The sequence below is a fragment of the Herpailurus yagouaroundi genome, unplaced genomic scaffold (genome assembly GCF_014898765.1).
Source record: "Herpailurus yagouaroundi ecotype Mexico unplaced genomic scaffold, PumYag 194, whole genome shotgun sequence".
NCBI classification, from domain to species: domain Eukaryota; kingdom Metazoa; phylum Chordata; class Mammalia; order Carnivora; family Felidae; genus Herpailurus; species Herpailurus yagouaroundi.
The window spans coordinates 7158778-7170760 of NW_024412425.1; the positions used below are offsets into that span (position 1 = coordinate 7158778).

The 11983-nt window shown below is 53.1% G+C and overlaps 1 long non-coding RNA gene across 1 annotated transcript in view; it reads left to right on the plus strand.

Moving 5' to 3' along the window:
* The first annotated feature begins 103 nt into the window (after positions 1-103).
* LOC121011643 (uncharacterized) overlaps positions 104-11983 on the plus strand; it is an 18855-nt gene continuing 6975 nt past the window's right edge. The window contains exon 1 of the long non-coding RNA XR_005781678.1: positions 104-202. This is a non-coding gene — a long non-coding RNA (uncharacterized LOC121011643). The remainder of the gene's footprint in view (positions 203-11983) is intronic.

Consider the following 11983-nt stretch of genomic DNA (forward strand, 5'->3'; position numbering starts at 1 on the left):
AAAACTGAGATACTGGCATGAAGCGATTACTGCTTCTCCACTCCTGATTTCACTGGGAGTCCTCTAGTTTTCCCACTAGCGTCCTTCTCTGTTCCAGGAGCCAGTCCGGGATCCCACCTGAAAGGTAGCCATCGTGTCTTCTGGCCCATGATGGTTCCTCACGTTTCCCGTGACTTCGACCATCTCAGCGAATCCTGGCCAGGTATCTAGAATGTTCTTCCTGCTTTTCATAGAGGCAAGAGTAGGTCTAGAAAAGTGTTTCATAAAGATGGTATATTTTCACGTGGTGTTTCCCAATTTTTGAATGTTACGGGGTTATAAATGCTGGTCACTACCAGGTAGGAGGTCTCACTTACATCGAGTCCGTAGACTCGAAGGAACGCTGTCCTTCTCAGGTTGGACACGGTCGTCAGGGAAGATCTGCGATAGCAACCGATGAAGTATTTTTATTTTTAGTCTTTAAAATTCAATTTAACTTTTAATTATTTTTATTATTATTATTTTAAAATTTTGTTTTCATTCCAGCAGGGTGAACATACAGTGTTATTTATATTAGTTGCAGATGTACAATATAGTGATTCAACACTTTCCATACATCACCTGGTGCTCATCATGGCATAAAATTTTTTTCAATGTTTATTTTTGAGAGAGAGAGAGAGAGAGAGAGAGAGTGCATGTGAGCAAAGGAGGGGCAGAGAGAGAGGACGAGAGAGAGAGAATCCCAAGCAGGCTCCATGCTGCCAGTGCAGAGCCCGACTCGGGGCTCGATCCCACGAACCGTGAGATGATGACCTGAGCCGAAATCAAGAGTCTGATGCTTAACTGACTGAGCTGCCCAGGTGCCCCAAGCGTTTTTAAAAACTTGTGTCCCACACAAGGCAAACCATACATGCCCACAAGCCCTGCCCAGCCATGTGGCCGTGGCCCACGTGGTTTCTTTGCTGGAGGAAGTTTGCTGGCTACACAGGATGACGGATTTGGAAAGAAGCGACATTTGCAGGTTTTGTGTGGTTTCCCCTCACTCTCGGGGAGGTTTACTGTTGAATCACTGTTGGCTCTGTAACCTTTTTCCTGGCTTTCCCTGGTCCCACTGACCCTGACAGGGAAAACTTCTGCTGAGATTCTTTTCCCCGGATGTGGCCTGAGCCGGTGCGTCTCTGCCAGGTTTACAATGAACCTCAATCCCTCAGGGCAGGAGTCTTTTTGGAAAACGATCCTGTCCACGACTGGTTTAAAAGAGACTTGCTTTTCGACAAACCAGCGGAATGTTAGTGGCGCGTTTCCGAGCACGTCTGCTCACCGGTCAGAGTTGGAGGGAAAGTTCCCTCGGTCCCAAGCGTCACCAGTTCCTGTCACCAGGGCATCGGGCATGGTGCTTGGCACGTCTTTACCGCTGCCACTCTCGCCCCCTCCTCTTTATGGATGAAGGCGGCGGCCCACGGTCATGCAGCTGCACGGCCTTGGGCCCGAGAGCCGTCCCCATCCGTGGCGGTTAGGACTCAGACTCGTCGTCCCTAGGCTCTGCTGGGGATCTTTGTCACTGCGGTGGGAGAACGCGGAGTCTGTCTAGGCAGATGCCCGTGTGGTCCAGCAGAAGGTGGTGTTTGGATGAACACCTGGCGTGGAGTTAACACGACTTGGAAGGCCCTTGCCCAGAACGTTCCCAGGTTTCGTTTGCGTGAGACCGGTCCCGCGGGACGATGTGCTGGACTCGAGGGGTTTGGCCACCCAGCTCTGCACCCAGCGGTGCCAGCCAAAGTGCAGAGCAAACAGTGAGGCTTGGTGTTTCTGTGAGAAACCAGCCTGTGAAAGGCCCTCTCTATTGGCAGCCTCTGCACATGGCCACTCCTCGGGGCGAGCACTGGGGAGGGGACGTCTTGCCCTTGTGGCGGAGGCACGCGGCACGTCCCGGCGGGGGACTCTGGGCTCTGGGGCTGTGTGCAAAGTCCCTGGGAAGTGGGGTGATGCGCGATCTGGTCTGCAGCCTGAAGGTGCTGTTTGCTCCGTGTGCTGTGCTCTGCGTGGCTTGCAGATACGTTACAGTTGAAGCCCCATTTCCAGGCCTTCTGGTGTGCCGTAGAAATGGGACAGTTGTTCTTCTCCTTATCTACGTGAACAACATAACTTTGTCAAAAAATTGAAAATGCGTACTTTGTCCCATCAGCTAAAATGGGCTGTCAGATAAGGGTGTGTGTGTGTGTGTGTGTGTGTGTGTGTGTGTGTGTTTCCCCACCCCCCCCCCCCCCCACCTCTGTTGCATCTGATGAATGATGTAAATGGTTTTTGGCTTCGGAGTTTTTTTGTTTTTTGTTTTTTGTTTTTTTTTGCCAGGCACTCGAGTAAATGATCAGAGTAGTAACATTTTTAACCTTATCTATCATACTGAAACATTTTTTCTGCCTCCACATGTCAGAGTCGATTAAGGACATTTTTCTTTTCTTTTCTTTTTTTTTTAATTTTTTTTTTCAACGTTTATTTATTTTTGGGACAGAGAGAGACAGAGCATGAACGGGGGAGGGGCAGAGAGAGAGGGAGACACAGAATCGGAAACAGGCTCTAGGCTCCGAGTCATCAGCCCAGAGCCTGACGCGGGGCTCGAACTCATGGACTGTGAGATCGTGACCTGGCTGAAGTCGGACGCTTAACCGACTGCGCCACCCAGGCGCCCCTAAGGACATTTTTCAATGAGGTATAATTCACAGATTTTAGGAGCGACTCCGAGAGTGCTCAAGTATTAAAGAAGCTGTGGGTTCTTCGTTACGGGCACGTTCCCAGCCTACCTTTTGCCTGAATTCTCTTAACGCTTTGGAGCTCTGCTCTGAAAGTGTGCGTTTTGTCTGCTGGCGGGGTCGGAGGAGCGGCAGGTAGGATGGCCGGGGATGTGTCACATTGTATCTGGTGACAGGGCCGTGAAAGATACGGCGGCTCGGTGCGTTCGGCGGTGCTTATCTGGTACATGAGAGCACATTACTTCCCAAAGACCGGGATCGCTTTGGACAGTATCATTAAATGCCACGTCATTACCTGTTATGGAGCAGTGCCGTACCTTCAAGGGCCTCCTGGGACACGTGCAACAGTCGGAAGAGTGATGGGCAAAGACGGAGCTGGCATTAAATTTTCAATGGAAGCAGTATTGGCTTTGACTTTCCAGAAGCCTTATCTGTTAGATGGTGTTTGTCACTGGGCCGCGGAGCTGTGGATGTTCGTCAGTCGGAAGTTGCAGGCAGTTGAACGATATGGACAGGTGAAGGCTCCGTGGGGACCGGCCGGCTCGCGGAGAGCTGGAGGGGGTAAATTGAAGGTTTATTTATCCCATTCGCTGTCAAGGTCAGCTTGCTAGAGAGCTGTCCTATGGATGCTTACAAATGCCAAAATCCTGGCAAATTGTCGGAAAGAGCCTCCAAATCACTGACCTTTGTACAGCTCCCATCAACGTGCCCGTGTGTCTGAGCGGGGTCCTTAGAGGGAGTTAAATGGTTGGTAAAATGAGGCTTATGCTGTTGCTGTAATGTCAGCCGAGCTGCTACGTATTTTTTATTTTTGTGTTCTCAGCAGCAAGGATGAAGTTAAAGATGTGACTGATGGGAGGCGGGGGTGTGCGTGCAAAATAATTATGCCGGCATGGGTTCTGACAGACGGGTGGGTCTGTGGTTCTCCCTTTGAGCACATTTCAGGCTTTGAGCCCCGAGGCATTTCAGCGTCCCCATTGTTATGCTCCCGGCTGGGAAGGGGTATCTGGGGGTTCCTTGCTGTCCTTCCTCCCCACCCAGGGCGCCCGTGTAGCCGCAGGGTCTCACGGGGGCTGGCCGCTCTGAGCCATGCGTTCTCCTGCTCGGGACTTGTGATCTGACTTTGCCGTGACAGCTAATTTAAGGAGGCACGACAGAGCCAATCATGTTGTCTTGTCTCCCTTTGGCCAAGGGTGGGGATTTACTAAAGCGACAACCGTGACAGTGAACTGAAAGTAGAGGTGATCAGTCGCCTGGGGATCGAGGAACACCCCCCACCGCGGAATATTATGCATCCATTAAAAAGAATGTGCTAGAGCTGTACCTGTTGGCCTGGAGATAAGTGCACAGAGCCCTGAGAGAGAAGTGTGTGAGCGCTGTCGTCAGATTTTACAAAAGAATAAAACCACCCTCTGCCCAGGGCTGCTAGATAAAACACAGGATGCTCAGGGGGCGCCTGGGGGGGGGGGGGTCAATCAGTTGAGCTTCCGACTTCGGCTCAAGTCATGGTCTCATGGTCTGTGAGTTCGAGCCCCACATCGGGCTCTGTGCTGACAGCATGGAGCCTGGAGCCTGCTTTGGATTCTGTCTCCCTCTCTCTTGGCCCCTCCTCTGCTCACGCTCTCTCTCTCTCTCTCTCTCAAGAATAAACATTAAAAAATTAAAACCAAAAACAACAGGATGCTCCGTAAATTTGAATTTGAATTTCAAACGGTAAATATCTAAAAATAGCTTAAAAAATGATTTGGTTGTCTGAAATTCCAACGTAACTGTATGTCCTGTATTTTTACTTGCTAAATTTGGTCACTCCTCTCCCACTCCCCAACCCATAGTATGTGTGCACACGGTGTATTTGTATGTGGTTTTGCAGGCATGAGTAAACAAAGAAACACACATCCTGGATCATTCACAAGGGTTTTCTGGAAGGGGCTGCATAGGGGTTGATATGAGAATGTGGGGTAGAGGACGCAAGTGGAGAGGAGAAGGAGAGGGCGAGGCAAAAAGGAAGGACTTTCTAGATTTCCTGTGTCAGGGCGTGGGCTGGACGGCGAGGGCTCCGGGAGGATGTGGCAGGGGGGTCCTGGGCTGATGAACTCACCTCCCGGAGGGCAAGGCTGACAGGGGGCAGGCTGTCACGGGGCAAGGGCTGCTGGGGGCCCTGTGGGGTTCCCAGGAGGAGACTCTGCTTGGGCTGGGCGGTCAACAGTTCTTGTGCTGTTGGTTTGGGATAAAAAGATAAAAGGTTGCATCTCGTCGGGTCTGTTTCTCCTCTCTGGGAATTGCTCCTGGTCTGATCTTCCTCTGTAACCCGACGAGCCCAGCAGGACCTCCTAGTGCACTTCGGGGGCCCAGTGGCGGGTGAGAGGGATGCCACGTCCCCATCTCCCTCTGTCTCATGCTGTAGGCAGTCACCACGGAGGCCCATGCATCCACTGTTTACAAGACAGTTCAAAACTCTCCTTCTTATTTCCAAATTCAATTAAAGAGCCGCTAATACGTCCCAGGTTTGTTGTAACGAGCCCATAACAGAAACTGACATCATTATCAATTCAAACAAAACACAAACGCTTCATCTTCTGCTTCCTCAGGGAAACCCCCAACTTCCTGAGCCGGTGCCTCCCTGGCAGGGGAGGCCAGGAGCTTCACCTGGTCTCTCTCCTGCACAGACGAAGGGAGGGCCCTCTCATCCTACGGCACCCGACTCCCTTTGGTCAAAGGAGCCTTACATAATTGTGATTCTGGAATGTTCTTTCTATAGATGACGTCCCTTTCCAATCTCCTTTTGGGAGAGGAGCAGCTGTGCAGAGCCTGGTGAGTGGGTATTTTCTGTGTCCTTATGTGGCCCAAATCTCTGATGTTCTGATGTGGCCTCGAATATCAGCTTCTCATAATGCAAGCTATTTGAGGCTCCGACATCCACTGTCTGGAATGAAGAAGAAATGGGCCAAGAATCCTATCTGGGTGGTAATGCAGAGGAGGATCATGGCGTGGAGGTTGTGAGAGGGGACGGGGGCAGGACAGGGGCAGAGTGGACAACTCAGGGGGTCCCGAAACTTCAGCCAGGGCACAGTGTGTCCAGCCAGGCTCCCCCTTCAGATCCAAGGACTCATGGGGTTTCTGCTTTAGAGCTAAGGATCTAAAGATCTAGGGACTCATGGGGTTTCTGCTTTAGAGCTAAGGATCTAAAGATCTAGGGACTCATGGGGTTTCTGCTGGCCGGGCCCTGGAGGACAGGCCCACGAGGTGCCGGGGAGAAGCAGCACTAATAGCCCGGAACACAAACTGAGGGCCAGGAATCGCCGAGCTCCTGAGGTAGGTGACCTTGTCCACTCTTCTCAACAATCCACGGGCATAGGTAGTGACTGCCTCAGTATTTTAGGTTAGGACACCGGCTCACTGAGACGTCCTATCATTTGAACCTAGTAAGTGGTTCAACCTGGGTCCAGAGATCTGGGTTTAACACTTCCTCAGCGGCTGAGAGGCATGGCGGACACCTCACCCAACTCACAGGTGTCCCTGTGAGTCGTGGACTCCTTCATCGGGGACCCCCTGCGAATGCACAAGGCCACTCCTCCTCTGGCCCCCCCGGGCCGTTGGCGGCTTACACGCAGAGCTGTGGTCTCTCTTGTGGGGTCTTTCTCTGCATCCGGAATACCTTTCTCCTCTGAACAGGCCCCCGTGTTCCAGAGTCTTGCAGGAAGCTCTCATGGGCACTGGGAATCGGTCCCTTGGCCCTCGCACGGATTCGGGGTGTATGCCAGTTCTGTGAGGCTGTGATCCCGGGCCCTGCCACGCTGCCCCTGTGCCGTGGGGTTGACACAGTGGCAGGCAGCACGCCTTGGCCCTGGCTGAGCCGCGTGCGGCAGCCTTCCCTGGGAAGCTAAGACACAGGCTGTTTTCCCAAAGGATCTGGTGCCTGGAGGCCCGGCTGAAAGACCCCCGGAGCAATGCCTGGGCAGAACCTTCTGTAGCACTCGTAATGGAGTGAGTGCAAACATCCTCTCCGCTGTGACCACCAGTGGCCCTGCTCCAGCGTCTCAGGGACCCTCTGTGCAAGCAAGCCCGGACCATCCCTAGCGGAAAATGACTAGTGTTTTCTGCACAGAACCCATTGGCTCTGCCCTGGCTGGCTCCCAGCCACCCGCGCTATGTTTCCCATGCTGTTTCCGCAACTCTGAGGAAGGATGGACAGCCATAGGTTCCGCTGATGGGCGCCCAGGCCCCAGAGAGGCCAGACTATGCCTTCCCCTCACCCACCAAATATTCCTTAGCTGTGAAGGGTTTACCCTTAGCTGACATTGTCCTCGTCTCTGAAGACGGTGGACAAAACACACAAGATGCCTGCGTTCGTGGAGGTTGTAGACTTTGGGGGAGCAGGAAAGGAACCAATAGACAAAGAAAGAAGCTGATTTCAGAGAGCAGGAAGTGCTCTCTGAAAAGAAAATACCACAGGTGGATATGACGGGCGGCTTTATTTAGGCTTTCGGGATCTGAAAGCCAGCCAAGGGAAGGCCTAACAAAAGAGCATTCCTGACGCGGGGCAAGTCACAGGCAAAGGCCCTGGGGTCAGAGCAGCGGGTGTGACGGAAGCTGAGAGAACGCGTCCGCGGTGGTTGGAGAGGAGTCAGATAGGCAGGCCTAACCAGGTGGCGGGTGGCGCAAGGCCTTGCACCTGGAGCAACGGTCGGGTTGCATTGTTAGCCTCTCACGCCTGTGACTTTCTTGGGCTGCTCCCTCCCTGGGAAAGTCTCCTCTTATCCACCCACTGGAATTGAACTTTTCTGAGATGTGCCCCGTCCCACACGGGATCCAGAGCTGTCACTAAACAGCCAATGGGAAGGTGTGTCTTTCTCACCACGGGCAATCAGGAATTCACTCGTCCGTGAGCAGGAGTTGCTGCCGGGGACAACTTCTTGCAGATAAGTGCCGCGTGGAGCCCTGTGTCCGCGCCGACCCCGGGATCCGGGCACCCCGAGCAGGCCCTTGGCCTGTGGCGGGCTTTCTGCAAGGTGGAGGTTCTGTTTGAGTGACGGCTGCTCTGGGTCATCTCTAAGCTGGGAGATGTCCCCCAGGGGCCCGCGGCAGGTGGTGTTTCTGTGATAGTGACTCCATTTACTCAGGGGGCCCTCCTGAGATGGGGTCCGGCTGGGGCTTCCCTTGTGTGCCCCCCTCCCCACCTCTAATGCCCTCGCTGTGGACAGGCTCAGCCACCTGAGCCCGTGGTCTGCTCCGACCGTCCAGACCTGGTGGGACCTGGGAGAGAGCACACTCGGCCCCCTGAAGTCTGATGGCAGGTGTCTCTCCGGTACCCGCACCGTCTCTGCTCAGTTCCGGGGTCACCCTTCTCCTCGGCCCGCTCCCACCCACCAGCAATATGTGCTCTGGGTGGGATACACGGACCAGTGGGGATCCTCACTCTGCCCCTGGAGAGACAGAGAGGACTGTCTTCTTCTCCTTGGGTGACCCGGCCTCTTTCCCTTGCTCCTACTTTTTGGAGTCAGATGTGGTTCAGTCAGATGGTAGAGAAGGCATGATGATTGCAACCATATATCCTTAACTCATTTTGGGCCGAGAGCTAACAAACTTCCCTCATGAGTGATGGCAAGGGGTGGGGAGTGGGGAGATGTTTCAGCTCTGGTGTGGAATGATCTTGCCACAGCCTCCCTCTGCCCCAGCCGCCGACTCCTTGTGATGGCCGAGCATCAGGACCAGGGACCAGCATGCTCCAGCGGGCTCTGAAACCCCAAGCCCAGCACCGAACCTGGCAGTGAGTGACTTTTTTTGAGAGGAGATGTTCTCTCTCAGCAGTCAACTTTGCTAAAGGTGATAAAACTGTGACCTTGACCTTGAGGCAGTGCCATCATCAACAGAGCCTCAAGGCTGTGCTCAGGGCCGCCTACGTGTGCCACACCAAGTTGCAAAAAGTCTTAGGAATATTTACAGTTGGTCTTTAAACAGCAGTGGGTATGAATAAAAGAGCCATATCTCACATCATTAGTCCATAAATATGCAGTTTGGTTTTATTTGTCAAATAAAATAACCTGAGATTGAACTGCCTGGTTGAAAGACACAGACATACATACACCTGTCTCCTTGCTCTGCCCCCTTCCCCGTCTTCATGTCTGCCACCCTTCGGGAATGTTCTTTGCCCAAGCACATCCTCCTTTCTCCCTTTTCCAGGATTCCTGGGGATGGCCGTTTGGGCAGGTTTCTCTCCCCCTCCCTCTTGAGGGAAGCCTGCTGAATTGCTGGGCTGTCATTGGGGGCCCCCCCCCCCCGCTCAAGCTCTTTAGGGAAGGGGCAGTTGGAATCCCCTCACCCATTTCCCTTATTTAAGGGAGCCTCATTCATTTTCAGTTTATAAAAGGCTTGGAGCCTGTGCCGGGCTGGAAGTTGGCTCTGCTGGTGGTGGGAGACTCCCTTCGGGAGCAGAGTGGCGAGGGCTCCATTATATCCCGGCCTGGGGCTCAGGCTGTCCCGGGTGGGAGTGTGTAACTGGCGAGGGTCCTGGAACAAGAGAGGGAAGGAAGGCACACATTTCCCTGGGGATCTGGGACTTCAGGTCGTGGAATGCACTTGTGACAGCCTTGTGTGCCCTGCTCTGTCTGGCTCTGGGTACGAGAGACCTGGGGGGCAGGCGTGCTCTGGGCGTGGCTTGTGGAGTAGGCCGTGTGCCCCGAGTAGGTGTCACAGGGAAAGAAGGATGGTGTGCTGGGTGGGCACTGGGGCTCCTGCTCAGTGGGTGTGGCTGGGTGACCCGGCATGGCCTCTCAAACAAGGCTACCGGCACGCCCTGAGTCTCCTCGGAGGACCCTTGAACTTGATCTAACTCGGCTCCTGCCCAGACAGAGCAAACCATGTTCTGATCTGAACTCTAAGAGTTGTGGGTAATTTTGAAAGCAGGGATACTCACGACCACTCATCCTGTCAACGCACCATGTCACTAAGGCTCAGCGCACTGAGTCGGAACTTTAGCTCAGAGTGCTGGTTCTTCTGCAAAAGAGACTTTGACTTTCAAACTTGCGTTCACCTTCTAGGCTCAGAGGCTGAGCTCCATCAGGGAGACTGAGGGGCGTGATGGTGAGGTGTGAGGGTATCATGTTCAGCCGCCCACACTCAGGGGGCTGCAGGGTCCAGTGCTGGAGTTGTTGGTGTTGCCTGGACAAAAATTTCTAGGCTCAGCTTTGGCTTCTCCTTGGATTCCGATGGTAAAATAGTTGTGGATTCTAGACTGGTGGTCACCAGCACCCTGTGACATGCAGGGCTCCGACACACAAACAAGCCCTAGTTTTCAGTTAACGTTTTTCTTACTGGGTTCGACGCGGGGCTCGAACACACGGACTGCGAGATCATGACCTGAGCGAAGTCGGACGCTTAACCGACTGAGCCACCCAGGCGCCCCTGTAGACATTTTATTTTTAGGTAATCTCTCTACAACGTGGGGCTCGAACTCACAACCCCAAGGTCAAGAGTGGCACACTCTACCGACTGAGCCAGCCAGGCATCCCTGTGGCTCTCTGAGATATTATGCTCATAGATGCCATGCTTATTAAACAAGCCCGTGTTGTGTTTTTAAAAGGAAGTTGGCCATGTGATGAAGTTCAAAGCCACTGTATTTTTTCCCCCATCAGAAATGCTGTCTCTGAAAGGTACTTCAGAGGCATAAGGCTTCTGTGCTCCAAACTGAGAAGTGATACCCTGCACTGAGAATTCATTCTTTATTTTTTTAAGTTTATTTATTTTGAGAGAGAGAGAGAGAGAGAGAGAGAGCGAGCATGAGCAGGGGAGCGGCAGAGAGAGGAGGAGAGAATCCTAAGCGGGCTCTGTGCTGTGGGCACAGAGCCCAAGTCGGGGCTCAAACTCATGAACTGTGAAATCACGACCTGAGTCATGAAACCAGGAGTCGGACGCTTAACCGACAAAGCCACCCGGGGGCCTGGAGAATTCATTCTTCTTGAAGATCCAGAAGTAAAACAGAATTAAACGAAGTATAAAAAGTGGAAGAAGGAAAGAGGTTGTCCCCGGTCTGGCTTTCCAATCAGTTTGCTGTGGCCTCAGCGTGTGTGGAATTGCCAAACAGCATCCCTGGGCCGAGTGGTTGGTGTGAACCCCGGGGAGTTTGATAAGAGCGGAACAATTCTGACGTGATTTGTAGGGTGGTCTTCGGGCATGGGAGGGGCTGGCTTTTCTCCCGGGGCTCTTACCCTTTTGGTGTCCTTGAGAGTTTCATCTTTTAAAGCGATGGTCATTTTCCTGGTGCCAAGATACTGTTTTTGTGCTGGAACACTTGTCAGAGATTGTGACATAAGACAGAAACTTACACTACTTGCCACGAACAGAAAGGAATGTGTCTTGTTAGCGGCACAGGCAGGATACACAGCCCAGGCCAGTGGCTTTTATTGCTTTGGCACAGGAGAGGAAAATATCATCCAGTTCAGTGATGCTCTATCCTTGAGGGAACAGGCAGGGTCTAACCCGAAGCACCAGAACCATGGGTTTCTGATGGGCCATCCCGGCCGACCCCAGACACGCACCGTGGGGACTTGTGCTCAGACTCTGGCGGTGAGATAAATAGCACGCAGCACTTTGCTGCGCCGAGGGTCAGACCCGGGCCAGCAGCCTTGCAGGGTACGGACACATCGGTGGGGCCTGCTCAGTGAAGCCACTTCAAGGCCAGGGCGACCCCGCGAGGTCTTTCTTCCTGGCTGAAACAGCCCTTGCGCCGTGAGGCACGGAGGAGTGGGGGCCATCGTTGGTCAGACGAACCGGCTGCACCAAGAGGGTCTGGTGTCGGTGTCCTTGTTTCACGTGGACACAGCGGAGAACATTTTCCCTCAAACGCTTCGTCCGGGCTCACCCGAAGCACAGTGCCATAAAACAGCCAAACAGAAGTTCCACGAAAAGTATTCTCAGGGCACCTGGGTGGCTCAGTCGGTTAAGCGTCAGACTTCAGCTCAGGTCATGATCTCACAGTTTATGAGTTCAAGTCCCACGTCGGGCTGTGTGCTGACTGCTCAGAGCCTGGAGTCTGCTTCGGATTCTGTGTCTCCCCCTCTCTTTGCCCTTCCCCCGCTCACAGTCTGTCTCTCTCTCTCTCTCAAAAATAAATAAACATTAAAAACAATTAAAAAAAAGAGAAGTATTCTCAAACGTGGTTGTTGACAGTAAAAGAGTAGTACAAGGTTGAAAATATAAAACCCTTGTAGCCTGTGTTTATTGTCTGTAAGGTCCCTCTGGGGCAAGCTGACCTGTGT